Source organism: Camelus ferus, chromosome 13, assembly GCF_009834535.1.
Source record: "Camelus ferus isolate YT-003-E chromosome 13, BCGSAC_Cfer_1.0, whole genome shotgun sequence".
Taxonomy (NCBI): Eukaryota; Metazoa; Chordata; class Mammalia; order Artiodactyla; family Camelidae; genus Camelus; species Camelus ferus.
The window spans coordinates 44,810,399-44,836,302 of record NC_045708.1 but is presented as its reverse complement, the minus strand read 5'-3'; the positions used below and the strand labels follow the sequence as shown (position 1 = coordinate 44,836,302).

At 40.9% G+C, this 25,904-nt stretch overlaps 2 long non-coding RNA genes across 2 annotated transcripts; one reads left to right on the top strand and one right to left on the bottom strand.

Moving 5' to 3' along the window:
- The first annotated feature begins 41 nt into the window (after window positions 1-41).
- LOC116668040 lies at window positions 42-25,904 on the top strand. Its single transcript, XR_004325096.1, has 3 exons — window positions 42-116; window positions 9,058-9,062; window positions 25,894-25,904. It is a non-coding gene; the product is annotated as an uncharacterized LOC116668040 (long non-coding RNA).
- LOC116668043 lies at window positions 3,418-21,601 on the bottom strand. Its single transcript, XR_004325099.1, has 3 exons — window positions 21,535-21,601; window positions 15,856-15,861; window positions 3,418-3,428 (listed from the first exon to the last, which is right to left on the bottom strand). It is a non-coding gene; the product is annotated as an uncharacterized LOC116668043 (long non-coding RNA).

The window sequence follows — 25,904 nt, the reverse complement described above, 5'->3', positions numbered from 1 at the left end:
ATGTTTCTACAGGTTCTATTTACTTCTCTACCATGTTCCCCCTTCAGTTTGCTGAATTTCTATTTGGTCTTCACCGTCCAGCTCAGGTCCCTCTCCTCCTCAGGTGTTCTCTGATAGTCCCAGACTCAGTTTTTGGCTTCTTTCTTAGCATTCTGTGCAACTCTCTATCATTCTAGTTGCTGCATTGAACTGTAATTATCCGTTCCCTTGTCTGTGTCCCCTACTAGAAGGTACCAGCATATCATGATCATTCAATAAATATTTTCAAAATTCACTTATTCTACAAATATTTATTAAGTATCTACTATGTGCCAGGCATTTTTTCGAGATATAGGAGATAGAGCAGTCAAGGAGACTATATTCCTGACTTTCTAAAGCTTCTATTTTAGTGGAGATGGACAGACACTAAATAAATGGTGAAAAATACAAGGAAGAAAAATAAAATTGGTAAGTAGGAAAGGAAGTATGTTTGGGTATGGGCAGTATCTAATCTAGCTAGGGTGGTCAGGGAAGGGACCTGTCACATGGCATTTGAGCAGACATCTCAAAGGAAATACACTCCAGATATCTGGAGGAAAAACATTCCGGGCAGAGGGAAAAGCAAGTGCAAAGGCCCTGAGGCAAGTGTGTATGGTCCCGATGGCAGGACAGCAGGGAGGCTGCTACGGCTGTGCAGAGGAGAGAGTGAGAAATACAGTGGGATGTGAGGTTGGTCAGAGAAGGTATGAGATGTATCCAGCTGGCCTCTGTTCCCACAGTCTTACTTCCTTTCCATCCATTGTCCACACAGTAGCCAGAGCTATTATTCACAAGATAAATCTCATCATATCACTTTCCGTTTAAAAATTTAAAATAATTCCTTGGCACTTACAAACCATCTTCAGCTTCCTGCCAATGCAGATCTCTCAGATCAGTCACACCCACTGCATGCTTCATGTTGGCCACACTGAATGAAGCCCTCTTCCAATACAATGGCTTGTTTCCTTTGTCCAGGAGTGTGTGATGTTTTTTCTCTACGTCTAAACCTGCATCTAAAACTAAGTTGGGCCCAAACCTTAGCCCTACCCTAAATCCAGCTTCAACTGCCCTGCTCACTGTACGCCTAACTTCAACCTGATCTGAAACCTAGCCTGAACTCCAGCCCAGACCCCAACCTGACCAGCTAAGGATCCCACTTCGTGTGATGTGATGTATGTGGCTCTTGGGAAGGTGGTGGGTGAGGTCCAGCATTCCCTACTGAGCTCGCGCCCACCGAGGAAGTGCTCCTGCTGGCTTATCGAGGCCTGCAGCTTCTCCAGTTTGAGAAAAATTCATCCATACCTCTTATTTGTGATCTGCATACATTCAGGAAATTACTGAATCTCTTTGCATCTCAACAAGGTTATCCATAAAATAAAGAAAATTAAATTTATGTCACAGATTTCCAACAAATACGATATAATCCAGGTACTAAAGAAAACAAAAAACCCTGGGAAGATGAAATAACTTCCTCCACGATCCTGGTTCCTTCTGAGGCCTCAGTCTTTTCTGATACCTCTTAGGAGTTCCTATCCTCAATGAGTCAAGTATCTCCCACATTAGAAACTTAATGCATTTTATTTGGTGATAACGTTATCCTTGAAACGTGGTATAATAACACCTCATTCTAATGAAGAAGATAGTAATCATCTCAGATTTATATAGAAATCGAAAGTAAAAATGTTTATTCTCTGACATTTCAGTTCCAATAAACTCCAACAAAGCAACAGACAAACTACTGCAATATTTTAGGATTTTGGCACGTATGGCATTGAACCTATAAATTAATTTGAGAGAAAACTTTTACATTTGCAGTTTTAGGATGTAGCATGTTATAGCCGCACACTGGGGATATATTTATTAAACTCTTCTCAGCAATGATGTATAGTTTATTCATCCAGGTTGAGCATACTACTTGCTGGGTTACTTCTAGGTGTTTCATGATTTTGTTTTTGTTACGATTGGCAATGGAGTCATTTCCCATTATGTCATTCATCTGCCATTGTTCTGTATAATTCTCTCATGGCCGTCACTTACGTACTCTAGCTTATTAATTGCAACCGTTTTTCTTTTTTTACATTTTTTTTGATTTTCTAAATATTTAATCAGGTCATCTGAAAATAATGCTTTTAGCTTCCTTCAATAATTATACCTTGTATTTATGTTTCATATCTTTTAAGTTGGTCAGAACTTCCAGGACATTAAAAAATAATGATAATTTTGGGCACGTTTACATTACTGATCTTAATGGAAATGCTTCTTGTTTTGCCATTAAGTATGGTGTTGACTATTCTTTGATATTACTTTATAGCTTCATTATATATGGCTAGACAAGAAAGTCTGTGTACTTTCTACTTTTAGAATTTACTGTTGTGGGTGTCCACACACCTGCATGACATAATACATTTTTGTAGAGCTTTTACGAATGCTTTTAAAGATGGCATATGCTGTGTGTGTAGGAGGTCAACATCATCTAGTAGCCTTAATATTATTAATTATATTTGTTTAAAATATCCATATTATTATTTCTGGCTTTTCTAATTGAACTAGAAAAAGTGGATAAATCTGCGTTAAAATTACATACACAGATTGTGTTCTTGTCAGTTTCTCCTTAATTTTCTGAGCATTTTTGCTTTATATCATTTGATATTACGTTAATTGCTGCATGAAGGGATTAATTACTATTGTAGATTCATTATGCGATTCTTCAGTTTGTAAACATAAATAAGTAATCTATTTTTCCATGTTTAATTACTATTGCCTTGAAGCCTACTTTGCCAGATATTAATATTGTCTCTTCTATGTTTAATTTCATCCTATTCAATAACTCTTTGCCTTTCTTTTTATTTTTAATGTGGACACTTTTGTATTAGGTGTGTCTCTTAGAGGCAGCAGATAGATGGATTTATCTTTTTCACTCCGGTCTGAGAATCTTTGTTTCCTAACGTGTGCCTTTTATCATATGTATTTAAAGTCATTAGATGACTTTGTTATTTCTGTCATTTTGTTCAACACAATTTATTTTCTTTTTGATTTTGATTTTTTTTTTTTGCCATTTCTTTTGCTTTGGGGGTTTGAAAATACAGAATGTTATGTGTGTTTTTTGTTTCCTTAGTAACTGAGAAGGTATCTATTCTCTTTTCAACCTAATTTTTAATTTCCAACAGCCAGATTTAGGTTTATATTGTTCTAATTCTCAGGGTCAACAATTTGAATTCTAAATGGAATTTAGAATCTCTTCTATGTGATCAGGCATTTAGTGAATGTTTGCTCCTTTCCCATCCACTTTTGTAGATGATGTTTTTTCCTGTCCTGAAGAGCAGGTGAGCGAGGTAGGCATGGCTTTCTCATGATCTTTGCCTGGAATATAGTGAATTTGGCTCAGCCTATAAATATCTCACGTGTGCTCCCTTTTCTTTCCCCTCTAGTTCAGAGAGTTGTTTTTCCTTCTATTATGGCCTTTGATTATTGCTTCCTGTCCAATTGTTCTCTTTTATTTGGAAATATCTTTGTAATCCTTGACTTGGACCTTCGGTTTCTGGGGACAGGTGTTAGTCTCTGTCATATAAATTTTACACTCAGTGTGATTTGTGTGTGTCTGGGCAAGTTATTGAAAGTTTGCCCTTGAAATTACTGGATCAATTTTCACACTATTAAATCTGCCTTGCAGTAGACTTAATATTGCTAATTTTCTTGAATTACCACGTGATTTTGTCTAGCTCTTTAAAAATTTTATCCTCTAGTTTTTATTTGATCACATATTTTCTTTCTAATAGCTCTCTTCTCTTGTTTTAGAGTACAAATTGTTCTGTTTTTTCCTTCTGTTTCTATCTTTATGATTTTCAGATGTTTTTCTTTTTGAGTCTCCCTTTACTCTTGCCCAGCAGCATTTAATGTTTTCTATTTTGTATGTTCCTTTTTATTTATCCATCTTCAGATAGGAAGAGAACTAGCTGGACCTGGCTTTTTCTTATATATGAGGTGCGTGTATTGCTCCTGGCACCACTTGCTCTCCAGTTGGCTTCTGCCAAAATCCTCTTCCCAGATCTCTATTGTATATCAGATTAATGTCCTGGCCTGATTTCCAGCACATTAGCATCTTTTGGCTATTTTGCTGTTCTGTAACAAGAATTTTTTTCTTATCCCATGCCTGACTCCCTAATATACAGAGCAAACGAAATACATAGACCTACAATTCCCAGCATGCAAGGACCCTGGAGCATCGTCCATTTCTTCCCCTGTCTTTTGGGTTTTACAAATGGGGACCACATTTCTGAGGATGCATTGTGTCACCACCAGCTTCTCTGTCATCCCTATTCAATTATTTTGCAGTAGTTACATTATCTCAGTGAGTGCAGAAATTTTAGTGGCAAAAGAGGAACAGCTATCTCCATGTGCTGCAGAATTTGTGTTTTTGAATTAGCAGAAAGAGGTAGGGGAAGTGACAAAAGATCTTCCTAACTATTGCCATGTGCCTGTGGGACTTTTATTTTATTTTTGGAGCAGAGCAGTTCATGGACCACTAATTGTATGTTTCTATTCAATATCATAGATGTGTGGCTAGTGGAACTTCCTACCAGAAATGTCAGTGGGAAATTTCTTAGAACCAGTTGTCAGTACTTTTAAGAAGTCTTGTCTTCTTTGGTAGCTTAAGTATCAGAATATTGGGAAGGATTGAATTAGGGACTTCTAGTTAGAAGCCCTTTAAAAGCAGAGCTCTCCAATTCCTCAAAAGACTAAAAATAGACTTATATGACCCAGCAATCCTACTCCTGGGCATATATCCAGAAGGAACCCTAATTCAAAAAGACACCTGCACACACACACACAAAAGACACCTGCACCCCAAGGTTCATAGCGGCACTATTTACAACAACCAAGACATGGAAACAACCTAAATGTCCATCGACAGATGACTGGATAAAGAAGTTGTAGTATATTTATACAATGGAATACTACTCAGCCATAAAAATGACAATTTAATGCCATTTGTAGCAACATGGATGTCCCTGGAGAATGTCATTCTAAGTGAAGTAAGCCAGAAAGAGAAAGAAAAATACCATATGATATCACTCATATGTGGAATCTAAAAAAAAAAAAAATGAACTTATATATAAAACAGAAACAGACTCACAGACATAGAATATAGACTTGTGGTTGCCAGGGGGGAGGGGTGTGGGAAGGGATAAACTGGGAGTTCAAGATTTGCAGATACTGACTGATATATATAAAATAGATAAACAAGTTTATAGTGTATAGCACAGGGAAATATATTCAATATCTTGTAGTAGCTCACAGTGAAAAAGAATATGAAAATAAATATATGTATATTCATGTATGACTGAAGAAATGTTGCTGTACACCAGAAATTGACACAACATTGTAAACTGACTATAACTCAATTAAAAAAAAGACCTCTCCAATTCTTTCCATTGACTCAGTACCAAGGATGCACCTAAAGGGGCTTGATTATTACAATTTTCAGAAGGTCTTTAGTGCTACAACCTCGAGCCCTGGGTCTCAATGCCAGCTCCATGGTTCTTATTCTCCATGCTGAAAAATATTAATATGATTAATAGCTGATATGAAGTTTAAACAGCAAACATTAATGTAACAACACATTAAATTAGATAGTACAGTCAGGCGGTTGAGAACATGCATTTTAGACCAGGGTTGAAATCCCAGGTCAATCACTTACTGACTTTTGGAATTAAACTTAGGTAAGTTCCTTAACATTTCAGTTTATAATCTGTAAAATGGGAATATTTCACAGGGCTATTGTGGGAACAAACTTATACAAGGCAAGTGAAGTAGTTGGTAGAGGTGCTGGCACACAGATGTGCTTAATACACGTTGTCTATTATTATTATTTTTAATATTAATATTGAATATACTCTTATGGTTTCCAAATGTAGTTTTCTTGGATAAAGAGACACTGCTACTGTTTTTCACTGTGGCCTGCAGTAATAAATAAAACTCGTGAGGTAGTTGTACACAGGCCATGGTTCTCTCTCCCAGGGGAATAAGAGGTCACTGCTGCTCTGTGGAAACTATTGAGTAAAGGCTGTTAGGCTGAACCGAACATGTGACAAATTCCAAGGGCAGAAAGCATGCTTGTAGTTCAGCATGAATTCAAGGGACACAGGAATTCTTCTGTGGGCCTCTCTCACTGAATTTTCTTGGGAAATGGAATTACATCTTGAGAAGGGAGCACATTTGCTGGCATGAAGTTTTATCACAAAATGTGTGATTCCCACAGCATGGGATGAGGCTATTGTCAGTAGGATGTTCTTTCATAAATTCTCTCCGTTTCTGAGGTGTCTGAGCCACATGGTCCTTGTGTTGCCCGAACTGAGTTGATAGGCCAGGTTAATCTAACACATTTGTCTCTAAATCCAAATATACCATCTTGGAGGAATGAGTCTGTTAGATATCGTTTAACGGTCTTGCTATCTTCCTGCACCCCTGAATACTGATCTCCTGTAAAGCAACAGGAGGTCAACATTCAGGAGATCACAGGATGGTGATGATGATGGTAACAGCAGAAATGATCACAGTCTCAATGACAGCTGAGGCTTATTATGTGTGTATCATGCGTCCGGTGCTGTTCTCAGTGATTCACGCAGATTACACAACTTAATCCTTCCAGCCATCTACGAGGCAGGTATTATCCTCTGTCCCACTTTACAGATGAACAGAGTAAGCAACTTGCCTGAGGTCACACTGCTGGGAGGTGGTTGGAGGCGGGATTCAACACGGGCGTTGTCACTCTAGAACGCATGTTCTTAAACGGCACTGTCTCTGTTCTCACGCCCATACCTTCAGGTATCAACTACTCGAAGGCACTGTTGAGTAGGTGTGTTGAACCAGACTCTCATTCTCCCCATAGAGGCTATCGTGATGATAAGATATTGAAAAGAGCATGAGAATTTGGGTTGAATGTGTTTATTTAGAACCTGTGTTTCTTAGGTTTCTCAATAGTGGTGTCTTACGCGTCTTTTGCGCTTTGTAAGTTTCAGAGAAACTCTTCCGCCTGCTGATTTATTTGATCATTAAAACAGCCCTGTGAACCACTCGAGGTTGGCATTCTTACTCTACAGGTGATAAAGCTGACAACCAGAGAGGTTAAGGGGCTTTCTAAAGACCATACAATTAGAGGAAGATTTGGGATTATCCACAGTAATGATAGTAATAATAAACCATTTACTAAATATTTACTGTATGCCAAGCACCATGCTAATCACATCAATGGCATTAACTCATTTAACCCTCAACAATCAAAGATGTGAAATCACATGGCCAAGTTTCACTCTTAAGATGTGAAACAGCCAGGAATCAAGCCCTGGTTGAGGCTCTCAGCTCTTAATTTAAGTCTCCATTTCTCTAATCCTTTTGCTAGGGAGAAATGAGTTTTCTTGAAAGGATATTATATCTACTTTTAAATACCTCTCTGTATATGTAAAATGTTAATTATGATAATAATAATGAAGACTGCTCACCATGGTGGGCCCTGTACCATTCATTTGCTCACTGAATGAAGTTTTATCACCTACTATGTGCCAGGCACTGTTCTGGGTACAAGAAAACACAGATGAGCAAATCATTATCCTTCATGGAGCCTACAGTCTTTTGGAAGAAACAAGAAGCAATCAAATAATCTCGTATGTTTGTGACTGCCAACAGTGCTAAGTGCCCTGCTGGGACTTGGAGGACTCCGAGAGCCAGTCAGCAGCGTTCTCAGATCCTGTCTGGGGACAGGGGTGGCGTCCTGACAAAGCCATGTTTGTATCGAGAATGGTAGGAGTGGAAATGTTAACTACAGAAGAATGTGTTCTAGGGAAAGGAGAAGACTGTAAGATCTGACATTCTGGAGATTTCAAAGCACTAAAAGAAGGTTCACTCACTGCTAGAGTACATTTAGGGAGAAGAAGAATGGCCCCCGACAGGCTTGGGGAGGCAACAGCACGCCGAACTGTGTAATCTAAGAGCAAGGGTAATCCATTGAAATCACAGATTACTTGTGTTTGAAAAGATCCTTTAGCCTTCAGTGTGAGGGATAAATTACAGGGGGCAAAGATGCATGCAACGAGACGAGTTAGGAGACCACTGGCCAATATGTGCCAACATGATGGTAACTCGGACTGGGGGAGGGTGGTGGAGATGGAGAAAGTGGGAAGACTTAGAAATTATTTAGGAGGTAAATTCGACGGGATCTCTCGAGTTAGATACGTGGAGTAAGCAAGAGGAAGGTGTTAGAATGCCTCCCGGGATTCTGGCGTGGGCAAAACGCATTGTTTCATTTAATCCTCACAACGGCACTGTGATGATTGTACTTCCAAGTTTCAGGAACTCGATTCAGAAATTTGTAGTCACTGTCCACAGTCATATAGTCCATCCAAAGCAGAGCCAAGATGCACTCGGGCCCACCTGAATCCGCAGTCTGTGCTCTTGACTGCTACGCCACACTGGGGATGGAAGGGACCACATGCCCCATTAGAGGAAAGGAAATCTTCAACTCAGCAGTTAAGTACCGAAGTTGATGAATAAGTGGGTGTCACTCAACGTTGAAACTATGCACGTCCTCAAAGCCCAGGCTCCCATGATGTCCCTGCATGTTTGTGGCTGGTGCTACGTCTATTTTCATGACATCCACGGGAATGAATAGCTTTAGTGTGTATGATTTAGTTAGATATCATTTTTATAAATAAAAAATACACGTTTCTTGCACAAAAATAAAAAAAAATACAGACAACAGGAAAACAACCAAAATCTGCTCTAATTCTCAGAGGGTGAGGGAGGGGAGGCCCTTGTTTTTAATGAAACAGCGCCATACCCCTTTGAGTAAGTGCAGTGGGCGTTTAGTGGAAGGATCACCAAAGACTCAAGTCCTGGACCTGGGCTTGGTGATGATTTTGACTTTGGGGGAGCTTTAGACTCTGGGGCTCCCCCTTCTCCTTTATAAAATGGAGTGAAACTTTGTCCCCATTGAATTATCACAAGTTTGTTTGTTTTTTTTTTTTTTTTTTTTTTGAGCCTGAGTCAGAGTGTGGCAGGCTGGGCATATTGGGGTCACTACAGGGTAGGCTTCAGAATTTCGCCAACTACTTACTGGCTTCTCTACGTAGTTTCCCCATTGGGGGCCTAGAGGTAATGATGTTGGGGTCACTGGGGCTTCTGAGGATTAGCTCACAGTTGGGCGGAGCGCTGGCTGGTCCCCGTCCCTACACATGGCAAGCAGTGCACACACCTGCAGGGACAAATCTCCGCAAAAACGCTGCCTGATCCCCTGCGCTCGGGATGGGAAGTACACTCGTGGAAGGCCCACTGAGTCCTAATTGCTCTCAATCCTGCAGCCGCCGACTGAGCTGCACAAAACCACTCTCTTGGGATACTTCCCATGCGCCTTTTCTCTCTTTTCCTGGAGCTAAAAAGTAATATAAGACTGAGACTTTGGGGCCAAGCCACACAGTAGGGCTGGAGAGCAGACAGAAAAACTCCAACTATTTCATCAGTGTCCTAATACTGTGAGCAATGGGCTGTGGAGCTGGGAGGGGTGGGGAAGTGACTCATTTTACCTCCGGGAGCCTGGGATGGCTTCATCTGTCCTGGGCCTGGCAGGAGGGTAGATTTGCTGGGTGGAGAAAATAGGGCATGAGGACCTACAGCGTGTGCTAGTGAAGAATCCTTTTCTGGAACTCACAGCCCACGAGAGCCTAGGGGTTCCCAGGCCACTTTGAGAAATCTGGGGCTAGAGTCGAGGGAATTGGGGTGGGCAGGTGAGGCTCAGCAAGGCAGGTCTGGTGCAACCACCAAGTTCTCATCTCTGCGTCCCCTCCACGTCCTCCAGTATCTCCTAGCTCCCCTCTCTGCTCACCGCCTTCCCTGCGTGAGGGCCCTTTCCCTGATTTTGGATACTCACATGGTCCTCTGCCTGCCTCCTCCCACTCACAAAAGCCCGCCAGGAGTAAAAGATCAGATGTGAATGGGCCGAACCTGCAGTGGAGTTTCTGTGGTTTATGTAGCTGTGATCTTTTCCCCAGGGGTATTTGCCTTTAAGTTCCTTGCTTTCTGTGGAATGAAACACTTTGATGCTGGAATCCCACTCTATCTTCTGATCCACAGTCTCTGCTCAATAGCTTTAGGCCCCCAGGTAGCGGATGCGTTTTGTTTGGTTAGTACAGTGCTGTGTTCCCTGTTGTTTAGTGGTAAATAGGTATCTCTCTCTGGTTTGTCACAGACTCTGCTATCCCCACTAATTTATTACATCCTCATTGTCTTCTGCGAGGCTGACCTGCCTGCTCTGAAGCAGTATGTCTGCGTGGCCCCCTGTGTGAAGCTTTGTTCTTTCTTGACTTTTCAGTTGAGAAATGACATCAGCACCACCCTGTTCCTTCCTTTCTTAGGCAGGTGTACCAACAGTCCTGCCTCCACCTGTACCCCAGTGTTGGGCAATGGATTTCAAGCATTCAAGGATTCCCTCCTCTTCAGTCGGAGGGAGTCCAGACTTGAGCACCTGTTACTAGGTTGTTTCTCACACGCTTACAAAAAATGAGAATCCAGGCTACTGTTCTTCTTAAAACACAGCAAAGCAATTTACGATGATTTTAATTGATTCTTAAATGAACGGGTGAAGTCAATTATTAAGCCCGCAATGTTTATCTTTTCAGCATGGGAAGGGGGCTGATCAAACCCAGCTGCCAAGGCATTTTATCAGCAGGACTGGAGTCATGTATCCGGGAGGGAGAGGGTGGATGAGGACGACTTGGGGGTTGGGGGAGGCAGACAGGGCCAACTTAGGATGGGTATAGACCTTGTCTACACCTGGGTCACATGGGGAGCTGGCACCCATAACGTGGTACCTGCTGAGGTGAGAAGGGTCTGCTGCACTCATCGAATGTCTGGTTCTGTTCAGGAGCACTGACTCCCCACCCTCGAGCCCGCCTGCTGCTGCGACTTTGCGGAGGGCTGCTCCACCCAGGATGAGGCGTCCCCACCTCTGACATGGTCATTATTCCCAATTATCATCCATTTCCAACAGTCAGCAGGGCAGTAGCCTGTACGCATCAAGGATCACGAAAGAAACTTGGATTATGAGGACTAGAAAAATCTGTCCAACATGTGGCACCATTCAAGAGCTCTGGCTGAGACATATTGTTTATAGTCAGCAGTTGTCTGGAAAATAGATGTTTACTTGTAGGGAGCATATTAAGATCTTTGCCATTATGCAATATATATCCTGCACTGTAACTTCTCTTACAGAAGACTATGGTGGAACAATCCTTTAATTGGTGATTCTTGTGGCAAAGGAAAATATTAAACAGCAATACTGTTCTGTGTTGGTGTTTCTGCTTTTTAAAGATGAGAGAGAGAGGCACCAGAAACCTTTCTTTGGAAGGATGGCCTTTTAAAACTGGTATGTTCTATTTAAAACTGCAAGTGAAATATTTGCTAAATACAGATTACATTGCTTAGAGAAATAATGTCCCTAATATTCAGCAAGAACTTCAACACCGTGGGTTTCCCTGACCCATCCATCTTTTGATGAAAATGTGACTCCTTTGCATGAGTCTCTCATGTCTCTCGTGACTTTCTTTAGTTGGTGATGATACAAAACATTTCTGCAGCATAATGGGAACTATTTTTGGTACAACTCTTCCAGAACAGGGACTGGGACTCCCAAGACCAGTGTCCTTTCTTGCTTTTGACACACTGTAATTTCTTGGCCACTATTTTCTTAGCAAACAAACTTGTGCCCCCACAATGCCATCACACAAATGGATGGATGATCCTCATCTTGTAAAGTTCTGAATGCCATTACATTCTAATGCTAGAAGAATTAATTTGTTTATGACAAGTGTGGTCCACGATGAAGCCAAGGGGCATGCAGTTTGAGCAGCTCATTCTTGGTGTGTACCCATCCTGGGGCAGTGTGCCACCTTTCAGAAGTTTAGTTCCCTTGTATGTAAAGTGGGGCAATAATGCTTACTTCACAGTTTATGGTGACGATTAAATGAAAAAAAAATATGTAAAGCACTAGGACAGATTCTAGCAGACAGTTTGTACCATTGTTTGCTGTTAGGATGAAATTTGCAGTTAGGTATGGAGAGGTTGGCTTCCTAGAGCCTTTAAACCTTGAATGATTGCACCTGGCAGAAACAGCTGCTGATTTTCGCCTCACCTCGGCCCCAGGCCCTTAGCAGGGGCTCAGAACATATCTGAATGAATGAAGGACTACCAGAACAAGCCCCTACACTTCAACTCCCAGATCTATCGGTTTAACTGACCAACTCATTTTGCCAGATCATCTCTTCCATTTTTTCCATCAGTTTTTCCCAGTAAAATCCACCATTTCAATCGGGAGCAGGAAAAACTGTTAGATATTATTCCAGAGCTCTCCTAAGCCAAATCAGCAAAGATTTATTGAGGGCAAGGCAGGTGAGCAGAGTGAGGTCAGGAAAAGGAATTCTCAGCATGGTTTCTAGAACACAGCTCTGCAAATGTGCACGGCACAGTAAAAATCTAGGTCAGTGGTTTGTTTTTATTATTTATTTTCAAATTTAAATGATCTAATGGCCTAAGATGAACCCGGACCCTCTTGCCCTGATTTGCTATTTCATTCCCTGCCAAACACTCATTTCGCAATACACACTCACCTGGAACATTCTGACCTGCAGGCCCAGGAAGAGAGAGTCCCTTCTCAGCTTATGCCAAGGGGATCGCAAAGTGGCTTTGGAAGCCTTATGGATTAACCCTCTCACTCACCTTCTCTACTCAGTAATATGAGTGCTGGGAATTTGGAGCAGAACGAAGGAGAGATGAGCTAGGTAAGGTCGGCCGCCATCTATTTCCTATTTCCAAAATAGTGCATCTTGCTTTCTCCCTTATAGTATCTCCTTATTTGCTTGGCTGCACAGAACTGTTTTAATAAGAAAGTTTCGAGAATATCCCGGGATTACAGTCTTTAAACGAACTTTCATGCCCCTTTGGTTTAAAACTATCCCACTTTAAAGCATCGACTTATAACTACCAGCTGCTGGTTGTTTTGTCTCCATACTCATGAATGCACACACGGACACATACAGCACGCACATGTATCTACACACACACACACACACACACACACACACGTGCACACCCCCACCCCGCACATGCACTGTATATATGTAAACATCCAGAAGGAACAATGCTTTGTAAAAATTGTCCTGCTGAGTTTGTAATCCAGTGTGAGTTACTGAGTGCTGATAAGTAAAGGAAGTTCAACCAGACAGTTTAATCCTCCAATTTCCTGTCTTCTAATCAGCCCCTGATTCTTTTGGTTTTAAATTAGAAACATTCCTGACAATATTCAGGACAGGTGAAGGAAAATCAACTAGAAAATAAGTAAGGACAAAGCACTTATTTTACTGTCTAGAGTTCACAGGAAAAATAGGAGCGTAATAACAGGAAATCAAGATTTTTAAAGAGATAGGAGAAATACATAGGCTAGCTTAAGTAACCAATCACATTCCTGAATGAAGTACATTTGGATCATAATTTGATTTAAAGAAAAAAAAGAGGAACATAGCTTAATGTATCTGCTTCTTCCAAAGCACAGTAAATGGTCCTTTGAAAAATGTTGTATAAGGCTAACCAAGAAGAAAATGATAAGGATAATGTCTTAATGGATGTGGGAGAAAAAAAATACTACTTTATTCAACTGATTATTGCTAATACTGTGAGAAAATAATGTTTGGAACATACAGACCTTTGAAGTTAATGCATATTCTTGGATATTAATTGAGTCACACATATTGATAATGGTGGTTAAAAAATAAGACAACTGTGTGTTTTAAAAATAAGCTCAAGTATATAAATGCTTGAAACAGAACTTGTGTAAATATATTTATCATGGACACTTTCTTTTGAAAAAAATACTGGATGCTGAGAATATGATAGGATTTACTATTTACTGAATTCCCTCACTTTAATTCTTTTCACTTATAGCCGTTATAGCGAATTCCAAGTCATTTTAATCACCATCATGAAAGGACTAGTGCAAAGGCATAGAAAATTCTTCACTAGGCAATGCCTTCAAAGAACTATGGAAAAGGATCACCGACAAAAGCCGTTCAGTTGAGAATTAACATTTAAAAAATTGCAATGATAAATACAACATAAGAGGTGAATCCAAGCAAATACCAACAAAAGGTTTGCATGAAATGCGAGTTCTTGGGTCTGCAGTGGTTAGGGCTGCCAGTCATTTGGGAAGTAGGCTAGAGTTGAGAGGTTTTTCAGGAATTGTTGAACACAATTTCATAGAAGTACCTTGTGTGTGTGTGTGTGTGTGTGTGTATATATACACACACACCCCTATATACAGATATATTTTAAAAGGCATTTACATTATAAGGCATAGCATATCCTTCCTGCCCAAGTATTTTCCTGGCATACAAAACCTGAGTTATAAAAATTTGGATTAAGTGATGGAGAGTTCTTCATTGAAAAATTGTATGGCGATTTCTAAAGAGAATGCTACCAAAATAGGTGCTCGGGAATGTAGCAAGGGGCGAGGAAGCTGCAGGATAATTTCATAGCCTTTACTTCATAGTCACTATGAGTTTTTAAATTTGACTGAAGCAGCAAGACAAGTGTCTTTTATAATTCACATAAAAATAGTCCCATAGTACCCTGTTATCAGTAAATCATTCAGAAAAGGAGAATGTTTATCCTGCCTTTATTTTAATGCCACGTGGGTGGAACGGGGGTAATTCCAGGGGGCAGAATTATATTTTGAAGCATATACAGGCATCCAGGGTGCTCCCATTTCCTTTGGGGTGAAGGAAAATTTCACAAGGGTTTTTTCCTTAGTTTTATGTCGGAAGGTTTCAAATAGAGATGTCACAGCAGAGCTAGATGAAGCTGATACGTAATATCTATTTCTTGATTTGCATGATTAAAGCATTAGAGAAGTGGCTCAGATATCAAAAGATTTCTCATAAGTGGCAGCGCCAAAGGTAATTACTGTTAAAATGTACATGCTCGAACCCTGGTTGCTTGTTAACGTCTCAGCTGCTCACAACTTCCTGGGTTGGAGTAAAAGTTTTCATCTGACTTTTGGATGTCAAGACCTTTTTCTTGCTCCATTTTGATATCAAAAGTGTATTTAGCATTTCTTATACCCAAGCCTCTCAAGACAACATTAGCTTCAACCAAAAAAAAAAAAAAAAAAAAAAAAAAAGAAAGAAAGAGAAGGCCCTTCTCAGTGTTTCTCAATTTAAAACTCTTGTTTCTTAAACAAAAGTAGCCTTTTAAAGACAAAGCTAAATTTTACACTTTAAAAAACCACGATTAATTTAGCCGACCGACCTTCAGTTAGTTGGCAAAAAGTGCAGTTAGAACCCTACTGTAAGCCAGGGTGCGTTAGGAGAGGGGGTGGGGATGGGGAGGGAGGGAGAGGCGAGAGGTTGTTATTCTCAGTCTTTTATTAACCAGTTTCTTTCATTCCAGTGGGTCTTTATTATTTAGAAAACTAAAAATGATCCGGGGCTCTCTCCACTCTCCCCCCAAATTTTGGAGTAGGGAATGGCTGTCTACAACCTGGTCCAACATATGCCCCCAAACTAAAACAAACAAACTCATTTGCCATACAAATTGTTTACGATTCATTAAAAAGCAAAATTGCATATCCTGGTGCTGGCAGCTGAGGCCGACCCTCCACGGGGCGGAGGGGGCATTCACTGAGTTGCCTTTGTATGCTGGGAGGACCAAGCCGGAGGTTCCCACTATGCCGCCCGGAGTCTGTGCCGCCAGATGACGCATGAGGTAATTTTAAAGCTTTATTTGCCTTTAGTGTGAAACTCCGATCTTGTACTGTTCTTCGGTTAAAGCAGCATATCAGCTAGGGACAAATCTAAATTTTTTTTTTTTTTTGGTTGGGGAAAATTGTTTGGGGTAATGAGGAGGTGGGGGTGCGGAGGGAGAGGGAATGAATGCTATTCAAGGAAAGACAAGAGCTAGGAGAAAATGCAAAATTTGTTTTAATTTTAATTAACCCTCTCCCCCTTCACCAAAGTCCTCAATTTCCCATCAGGAACTGAAAGTTACATCAAAATTATTTGTAACTGACAGATCTAAAATGCTGCGGTGTGTGGACACCTTGGAGGGGAATTAAAAAAATTGATTTATCCTCTATAGTAACTTCCACAACTTCTTGAAAGAGAACTCTGATGTCTCGCCCCCTTTTCAAAGCAAAAGCTCTAGAAGTATTGAAGTTGAGAAACTTCCTGTAGTGTGCAGCCTGTGAGCTTACAGCATTGTTTATTTTCAGTCAACTGTATTGCTAAATGTTTCCACCACTTTTATATTTTATCTTCCCTGCGGTAAAACATCTGTAAAATAATTTTAAATGAAAAGCAACTTCCAAGTAAATTTTACATAAAAGAAATGACAGTTTTGCAAGTTAAGAAAAAGAGGAGCATTTGGTGATCTTTGCAAGAAAGAAAGAAAAAAAAAGATGACACAATTTGCCATAAAAAGTAACAGTCTATAAAATCTATGAGCTCTTGAAATACAAGGAAGTAGAATGTCACCCAGAATATGACATCAGCGTGCAGTTTGAAAAAAAAAACAAACTTACAACTTAGCTTAGAAAATAATAGCTGAACCAATCAGTACATTCATTTCTAGTGTTTAGCAAGCTGTAGAAGGCGAGGCAATAGAAAACATCACAGCATACAAGCAAACCTTGTTCTTGCTGGCAGAAACGCTAATGGGAAAACAAGTGCCCTGAATAAAAGTTCAGGATCGAAGTGAATAGTCTGCTGCTAGTCCAGTTAACCAAAAGCTGCAAGTAACATTGTGCTGAAATCACTGGTAAACTTTCTAACGTCCGGTTAAGCAACTGCAAGTGAAAAACACACATGTACACACATACCCACAACCACCTTAACTCAAGATCCTTAGGAGGGACACACTGCACCCCAAGAAGCAGCCGGATAGAATCCTGCGGAAGCTCACTTGTAATAGTCTCTCAGTCCTCAGAATTCCTAAAACTTGCCAAAATGATACCACCGCTGGTCCAGGAAGGGGAAGGGAGGACTCGGCCCACAGATCATACAATGAAACCGACATGTCCCGTCTTGTAATTCCATTCGCCAGCCTCCCCCTTCAACACCACTCTCTCTTTTTTTTCTTAAACTGATATCTATGTGAAATGAGCTGAAGTTCACGGTCCAGTTAGGAATGGATAATACATTCATTGTCCTGGCGGCAAACTTTTTTTTCTCTCCCTGGAAGAATTCACGCTTGCCGCAAGAATAATAATTACAGAAAACTAGAAATGCACTGCTAACGAATTAATCCTTAACGGACACCACCCTAACGAGGGCGGTAATGATTTGAGGACTCCCTTCCTCACAGGACTTGCGTCTCCCATGACAATAAGCCATTGTGCATCCTCCCGACTCCGTCCACCTCTTATAGATCACAGATGTCAAAGGTGGTCTGGCCTGGTTGACCGTGACACGTGAGTTAACTCGTTCTGCGGCCGCATGGTGGGACTTTGCTAAAACTTTATTTGTGCCCAGAATATCGAAAAGATAGCGTGTGTGGGTCTCTTCCACTCAGCGCTAGAGTTGCTCAGAGACTTAAGACCTGCCCTGACATAAACAAATGGGGAGAAGTTAGATGAGAGCTGTGGGTCCCTGGATGGAAAACAGGGCGTGGGGACCACAGTTCTCTCATAGGTGACTTCAGACAACCCAATTAATGGGGCAGGACCGGAACCCACCAGGGTTTACTTCTCCCTAGTGTCCAGCACGCGTCCTCGGAAAACACCACAGCCAAGGACAAACCAGGCACCCCACAGTCCCTGAAAACAAAAGTAAAGGGGATGTAAAGCTAGAAAAAGGGAGTAAAACCTGAGGGCCAGGACAAGTATCTTTTTACCCCAAGACCGGCTTGCCTAAAATATCCAACTCTACCTTAAAACTTCTGATACTCTTTAAAAAAAAAAATTAAAAAAAAAAAAAAAACCCAAACCCAAACAACTCCTATACACTGTCCCATGGAAAACCAGGACCAGCATTCCTGGGAACTCAAGTCGCAGAGTGGCAGAGAGAGGATGGCAAGAGGAAGCAGTGTGAGGCTGCCTCACTGAAGAGTGTGAAAAAAATCAAATGTGAATTTGATGAATGTGAGGTCTGGGACATTTTGTCAAAGAGGGAGGGAAAATAGAAAAGGGAAAAAAAAAAAAAAAAAAAGCAGCCCGGCTGCCAACTCACCATCCACCAAGTTCTGGCCGAGATGTCGTAGCAGAGCTGCCATTTGATGGAACCGTCGGAAGCTTTCCCTGCCATTACGCTGTCAGCAAGCTTCATCTGATGCTAACTCACGGGAGATAAGACACCTAATTGAGAAAACATTTGCAGTGGCATGTGGGGCAACATGTAGTCCGGTCCATACCATATGGAATCATGGGTAAAAAAAAAAATCTCCTTGACAATGAACCAATCTCTCACAGACCCAGTGGCAAGGTGAAGTGGAGATGAAAAGTCTTCTGCTCCGAGCACTGTCTTCTCTCTCTCCTTTTTAAAAAGCAAGAACCCACTGCTACACATCAAAGAGAGGCAGTTAAAATTAGGGCTTCATCACTCAGATGATTTTGGTCTGCAAGGTTTTTCCTTTCCTTCCAACAACCAATCCCCCCTCTTTTTTTTTTTTTTTTTTAAGGAGAATAAAGAGATTTAATAGGACAAAGGCAGGTAGTGGACTGCGGAGGGAGATCGCCACAGGCTATTAGCCTAAAATTTCTGCTTGACAGATGGAACTGTTTAGAGACTATCATGCGATGTTTTGGGCTGTTTTTTTTTCCTTCCTACTCCCCCCGCGTCTTCAACTTTAAGTCTGATGCAGTATCTGTTTTTCACAGCCACTTTTCTCAAGAACGTGAGCTGTGCATTTAAAAAGTGTTTAGCTCAGTTTTCTTGTCTTACACATCTCGTTGGAAGCAAAGCGAAAAGTCTCAAACTAAATCTGGGGACAGCTAAACAGGTTTTAAAGGAGTTAAAAAAAAAAAAACACCCAGGGAAAAATATTTCTCCTTCCTTACCTGATTTAAAAAAAAATAATTAGTTGATTTGATGGTGAAGGAACGTAAACACGAGAGGATGGTGTTCAAGTCCCTTGATTTTTGGTTCAGCTTTGGTATTGTATTTTGATGTGTGTTTTTCTGTGAGTAAAGACATTACTGATATTTCACAAGTTCTAATCTAGGCTAGGCACCATTTCTCCTTTTAGATGTACCTTTTTTTACAAAAAATTAATTCTGGGCTTTTCCATTCTTTGTAAATAAATTGATCAGTCATTATCAATCCAGTTTAACACAATTCAGGCTACACTTGACATGAGTACTTCCTTATTCGGGGAAAATTGCATCTGTTTTCCTTACTGTAACCAAGCCATCTTCTGTCACAGGGGTTTTTAACCACACATCCTCTCTTTAGCTGGAAAAATAAACCACAACATGGACCTACCAATAAGAATGACTGTAAATGATGTTTTAAATTTTTTTATTTAACTGAGAAGTCCAAGTAACTGCTGAATTTCAAGTCATTTGACTTTAGGACTAAGAAGGAAGAAGTAGGCAGAATGTCTTGTATGTATTACATTTTATCATTTCTAATCATGTGAAATTAGGAACAGCAGAAATACCTTTTTAAGAACAGTGTACCAAACACATCCCATTTTTTTTTTTTTGAATATGAGTGATCTCTTGATCTCCAAGAAACTAGCAGTAATATTACAATTCTCTACACAGCAGGTCTCCTACTCAGGTACTCCGGAGCATGAGAGAATTTATCTACAGTATTTTCCAGGGCAGTTGAACTATGTGTGCATTTAGAGCCCAACTATCCAGCGGATTTTTCTCATCACATTTTTGACTGAATAATAATGATTCAACTGAAAAATATTTAGATGAAGTTATTCAGGACACATGATATTTTCCGAAGAGGTTAAATTTGGTGGCTTTTTTGCTTTCTAATTTCTGACCTCTTCCTTAGCTGGTGTTCTTTTAACCACTTAGCATCAGGTAAACAGCTGTTTGGACAAAAATAATTTCAGCAAAGCAAATTTTATCCAGGTGCACCTGAAATGTTTTATAATTTAAAGCATGAGGCACAGACTGCTTCTACAGACTGAACCACAAACACAATAAATAAGGCATTTATTTTCCTTCTCATCCCTCATTTGATGGCATTTCTTCTAATAATATGGGGGGTAGGAAGTGGTATGGGGAATGATCATCAAATATGGTTATTGTCGTTCCTCTTAGAAGCGTCTTTGTAGTCTTTATTACGCTGGCATCACCTCTCTATTCAGAAAGAGTCTGTGGCAGCACAGGGAATCCTAAGTTACCTTCAGTGTCCACAAGCAAACGGACCTTCTGCCAGGACCTTGCCCACAGCTTGCCGGTCAAAATGGTGGTTGCCTTGTGTAACGGCAGCGTCATTAAAATGACCTAGTCTTTCTTCAGCTTACCATTTAGAGGAATAAAGAGAGAAACAAGTTGAAAACTCTATATAAATGTAAAATAGCGTACACCGGGGAAAAGAAGATAAAAGGGAAAAAGAAATGAAGTGGCATTTCTGTCTTTGAATCGACCTCTTGTTCCATTTCAGCCTCTCCTACTTGCCTCTGACAAGCAGACAAAACCAAAGTTTCTTTGCTTTATAGTCTCCTCAGCCTTCTCCCAAGGCATAAAGGCACGTGGATATTTTTGGATTTGTGGGTCCAAATTTGTGGGTCCAATTTCTGAGTTGGTCCCGCAGCAGCCTCTGAAGTTGGAGGTGTCTCTTATCCGAGGCGCTGCATTTCTGAGACTCAGAACACCCTATGCACGCCCAGTATTTATGAATGAATGGGGCATGAGGTAAACCGCAGTCCAGATTTCGCTTTGTGAATGATGGAAATACCCGCGAGGATTTTACAGGAGATGGCACAGTAGTTTTGAATAAAGAAATGAGAAATATTATTGGATAATAATGTTTTAAACCCAGAACAATTAGGTGCATTTAACTTTATCATTGTTCTCTGAGAGGCTGGTGGAAACTCTCCTTTTCCATATAGCAATCAGTCTTTTCACAGTGTGGCCCGTTGTTAATAGCCTTAAAACAAGATTAAATAAAACATGTTAAATATTGCAATTATTGTGGGAAATGAAATTATTTGGTGAGCATAATGGGGAGCAATTCAAGCATTTAACATGATCCAGGAAATGCTACTCCAAACAATTGCATTTGCTTTATGCATTTTTCCCCTTTGATTGCTGACAGATGCCTTTTTGGAAACAAACATGTAAATGGTTTGCTTTCAGTCACAGGAAAAAAAAATATAACAGAAAGCGGCTACATGCTTTGAATTTAACTCTTGTCATTTGAATACTTCTTCCCACGGCACGTGAATGAATCTGAGGCAAAAACAGCACTCTCATCAAGAAATGAGCCCAGCAGGATTTGGGCTTTCTTACTTCCTTTGAACATGTTTCATAAGAAGTAGGAATCTCCGTAGCTATGAAGTCAAGTGATGGGTTAAGCTGCTGGGCATGGATGAGGAATATGGTCTGGGGGACTTTGGGGGAACCCTAGAAAGGGGATTGTTTTCTCAGAAAATGAAGCCTCTGGGATAATAAAACAAGTCACTTTCCAGCCTCTTTCTGGCTGTCATGGCTAATGCTACCCAAATCAGCTACCCCCCTGCCCCCACCTTGGTTGAATAGGAACAACCTGGGAGAGCAGAGGGGATGGGGGATTCCCATCTGTCTTTGCTGCAGTGCATTTGGATCAAGGCCTTGAACACTCTGCTGCCAACAGGTGTACGATGCCAAGGAGAGGTTTTGGGTTTTGTCATATGTTGCTAAAAGTCAAAATGAAGTGGAATATTAATGACTTTCAGAGGCTGGAGAGTAGAGTCGTGGGAAAGGCAGTTTCTGAAATCCAATTGCCCATAACCTGCCTTGGTTGGTTACTAACTGTGTGACCACCCTAGGTTACTTAACCTCTCTGATTCTCTGTGTCCTAATCAGAAAAATGAAGATAGCAATTGTTATTAAATATATATGTATGTATAGTTAGTTTATAGTAAAAATATGCATAAAGTCACTACTTCCTGATATGTAATGAGTTTTCAAGCAATTATTATTTTGTTATTGATATTATGTTATTATTAGTACTTTGTTGAGGGAGAACCTCAAAAAAGGGGTCTCTATAATAATCTGTACCTTGCTTATTTCAGCTCTTAGCACCCTCTCCTGGAACCATCTGCCTCCCAGTCATCCTCCCCTCTCAGACTCTGAGATCCTTGAGGGCAGGGGCTGTGTCTTGTTTGTTTCAGGAGCTCTGAGGTCAAGCTCAGTGCTGGACAAATGGTAGGGGCTCCCCAAATGGTGAAAAGATAGATAGTGAAAAGGCACAGCATATTCGTCGATTTGAAACGTGATTACATTCTTCTCATATTTACACAGCCTTTTCATTTACCTTGGCTTGAAACATTGCCCCTTCCAGGACAACATTTGCCTTTCCAAGTCAACACCCTCCTTCAAGAAGCCAGTCCTCAGTGACCTCTCACAACTTGGAATTCCTGATGTCTTCCTTATATGTATCATCCACTGATAATTTCACATAGACTGACTATATTATTATTTGTCTTAAATTAACGTATGTCCTTCCTTCCATTCTTCCTTCACTCATTTAACAGGAACTTCTGCAAAGTAGGCAACAATTTTTTTTCCTCCTTTGCAAGCTTTGTTTCTAGGGCCATGAGTACATTTGAAACTCTAGGAGAAGAGCAACTCGATTTTGAATGCAATGTGTAATAATAACAGCTAACATGCATTGAGTACTTTCTCTTAGCCAGGCGCTCTTCTAAGATCTTTTTTTTTTTTTTAAGATAGGTCCTTATGAGGTAGGATCTATCATTAATCCTATTTGACAAACAAGGAAACAGGCTCTAGGAGCTGAAGCAACTTGTTGAGGGGCCTGGAGTTAGAGACGGAAGAAGGATCCCAGCCTGGGAGTGATGACCCCAGCGCTTCACCACGCGGGTACTGCTCCTAAGCCACGGAAGGACTTAGCACCTGCTTTGTGCCAGACCCTTTCTAAGGTGCTTTCAGGTTTGATAAATCGTTTAACTTTCATAACACCCCTGGAGGTTGGTATGATTATTTTCAATGTGCAGATCAGGGTAAAAAGGTAAGCGCCTTGCCTCGGGACACAAACTAAAGCAGGACTAGCAGAGTTGACTCTGTCTGTTTGACAAAAAAGACCACGCTTTTCCTGCTCCAATTAGTGAGCTCTCAGAAGATTTTTAACAATTTCTTTTGTATCATTGGATGTTGGGGTTAATAAATCGGTATGGCCTTGACTCACCGGGCTTCTGGAAATAATGAAATTAGAAATGTACCATGTTGCTGAAACTATAGAGAAGTTCAGTTTAGGGCAATGGGTGTCTAAGACTTTAAAAAAAAAAAAAAAGCCTGTATTGAAGAGGGGATTATAGACTATTAAGAGACCTAGGTCTTTCTCTAGCCTTAATCAGGTGGAAAATCCTAAAATGATGTTCAGGACATCACTGTCTAACACTGAAAACGAGTGTGTACTCACACGCAAGCTTCCAAATCAGAGGAAGAATCTACACAAAAGCACGGCCAGCCTAGATCTCCAAAGCCCAGAAAAATGCCAAAGTCGCCGGTGGGAGATTTAGCCCTTTTGGAAGAAAGGAGTGAAGTCTTCTGCACAGGTACTCACCATTACTGGGCATGAGTGTGGTGACTTAAAAAAAAAAAAAGTGTCCCAAGTCACCTGGCATGGTTTTCTCACCGTATGGCAGAAGCAAATGCTGTAAAGCTGAAAAGGGCAGAATTGAAGAAAATGCCAGGGGGTCCAGACAGCCCCATCCATTTTAATGATATGCCCGGAGATGGCCCGGATTTTTGATCTAGGTTATGTATTTTTTTTTTTCTCAGGAGAAATATTGATAATTTTTTTCAGCAGAAATTCACCCACCAGGCCCTGCAAAGAACTGGTTGTCTCCTGAGCGGCCGTTCTTGGGCCTCGTTGCCATTTAGAGATTCTCTGACTTTTATTTTCTCTGCGTTTTCTGTTAACCAGTTGCCACCCAAGATTGGGCTAAACCCTCTGCCCTCTGTTAAAAGAGAAAAAAAGAAAAAAAAAAAAAAGGCCTACAACCCAACCTTCTAATAAGTATATTCGCAACTTCTAGGCAAGGCGCTTAAGAAAACGAAAAGGTTAATATATTCTAACTAGATGTTGGGTATAGAATGTCAGATCTGTCAAATTTCATTATAACTTGCTGCTCATTGGAAGAGATTTGATTTCTTTTGCCACTGCCCTACTATGTTCAAGTCACAGACTGCCAGCAGCAGCTCACTGAAGACCACAGGCTGGCAGCGCGCTGGCTCGAGTGGGAAACCAGCCGCAAGGACCATCTGTTTCCGATTTCTAGCTGAGCCAAGATGTGCAGTGAAGTGCATTCCATTCACCAGGCCAGCTTCTCCCCTGCTCAAGTTATTAGTGTTACAAGTGAAATTATCTTTTCCAAACAGCAGGGGAGCTATAATCCTTATGGAACAGGACTTTAAAACACACACACACACACACACACACACACACACCCACAAAACACACACCCACACGAGATTCAGACATCCTTTGTTCACGTTATGCGGAGGGCTCCTTGTAAATTTAATTACAGCCTTCATGGGGTTTATAAAGTATGTTTTATTAAGTATGATAACCTCTGAGGCAGCAGCGTATACCTTGGCCTCATTTAGTCTAATTGAATGATTAAATATCTTTAGGATGCTTTTTGTGGGCATGGTTAAAAATGACGAGATGGATGTATTTAAACCACCTTGAAATGTAACGGCTTTCAGAAACATAATGGCTTTTTAGGAATAATCAATGGATGCCCTAGCTCGGCCAGCCCAAGCGAGCCAATCTCATGCAAAGAGACAGTGCTGGAGCCAGTGACCCAGGTACAGAATCCCAAAGGGACCCAATGACTGGTGGCCCCCTGTAAGTGGGGAGATTGTAATAAGCTACATCTTCATGATTTGGGGTTGATCTTCTGTCTCAAGATTGATCATTTTAGAAAAATTCAGAGGTGACGAAGCAAGGCTGATTGTATGACAGTGTAATAGAAAGAGCAAGTGGGGACGTCAGGGGGTCTAATTAATTCATGTTATAAACATGCATTTAGTAATGACAGAGGCTTGCCACGGTGCCAGGTGCTTAGGAGACCAATAAGAGAAACATGGGGCCTGCTGTCAAGGAGCCCAACTCTAGCTGACAAGACAAAGGACCAGACACTCCTAGCACCGTGGATGGAACCATGGTGGGTTCTAGCGTTGGTCCTTCCACGTTCCCCACGCGTGACTCTAGTTTGTCGTGTCCTCTGTAGCCTTCATCTGTAAAGTGGAGATGGCAATGGCCTAACTTGAGGGAGTGTTGTTAGAACTGAATGAACTAACTACATAAAAGTATGTAAATCAGTGATAGGAACGCAGCGGGTACTCAATATATGTTAGTTTCCATTCCCGTCGAGAATACACGAGAATTCCCAATACACGAGAACCTTATAAACTGAAGCTTGAGCTCGCAGCAGGTTTCTCCTTTGTGGATGATGGATCCAGGGAGGCTGTGTCTGTCTGGCCCTGTACAGTCAGCCAGCCAGCCTCAGACCACAGGTTTCCAAGGACCAGGCCTGCAGAGGGCGCCATTCAGAGTCACACTTAATTAGGTACCTAGTGTGTGATTTTGGTTCGTATTGAGAGACTGATGTATCCAAAGATCAACTTTTTTTTTTTTCTTTTCAAAGCAGAGAGCACATGT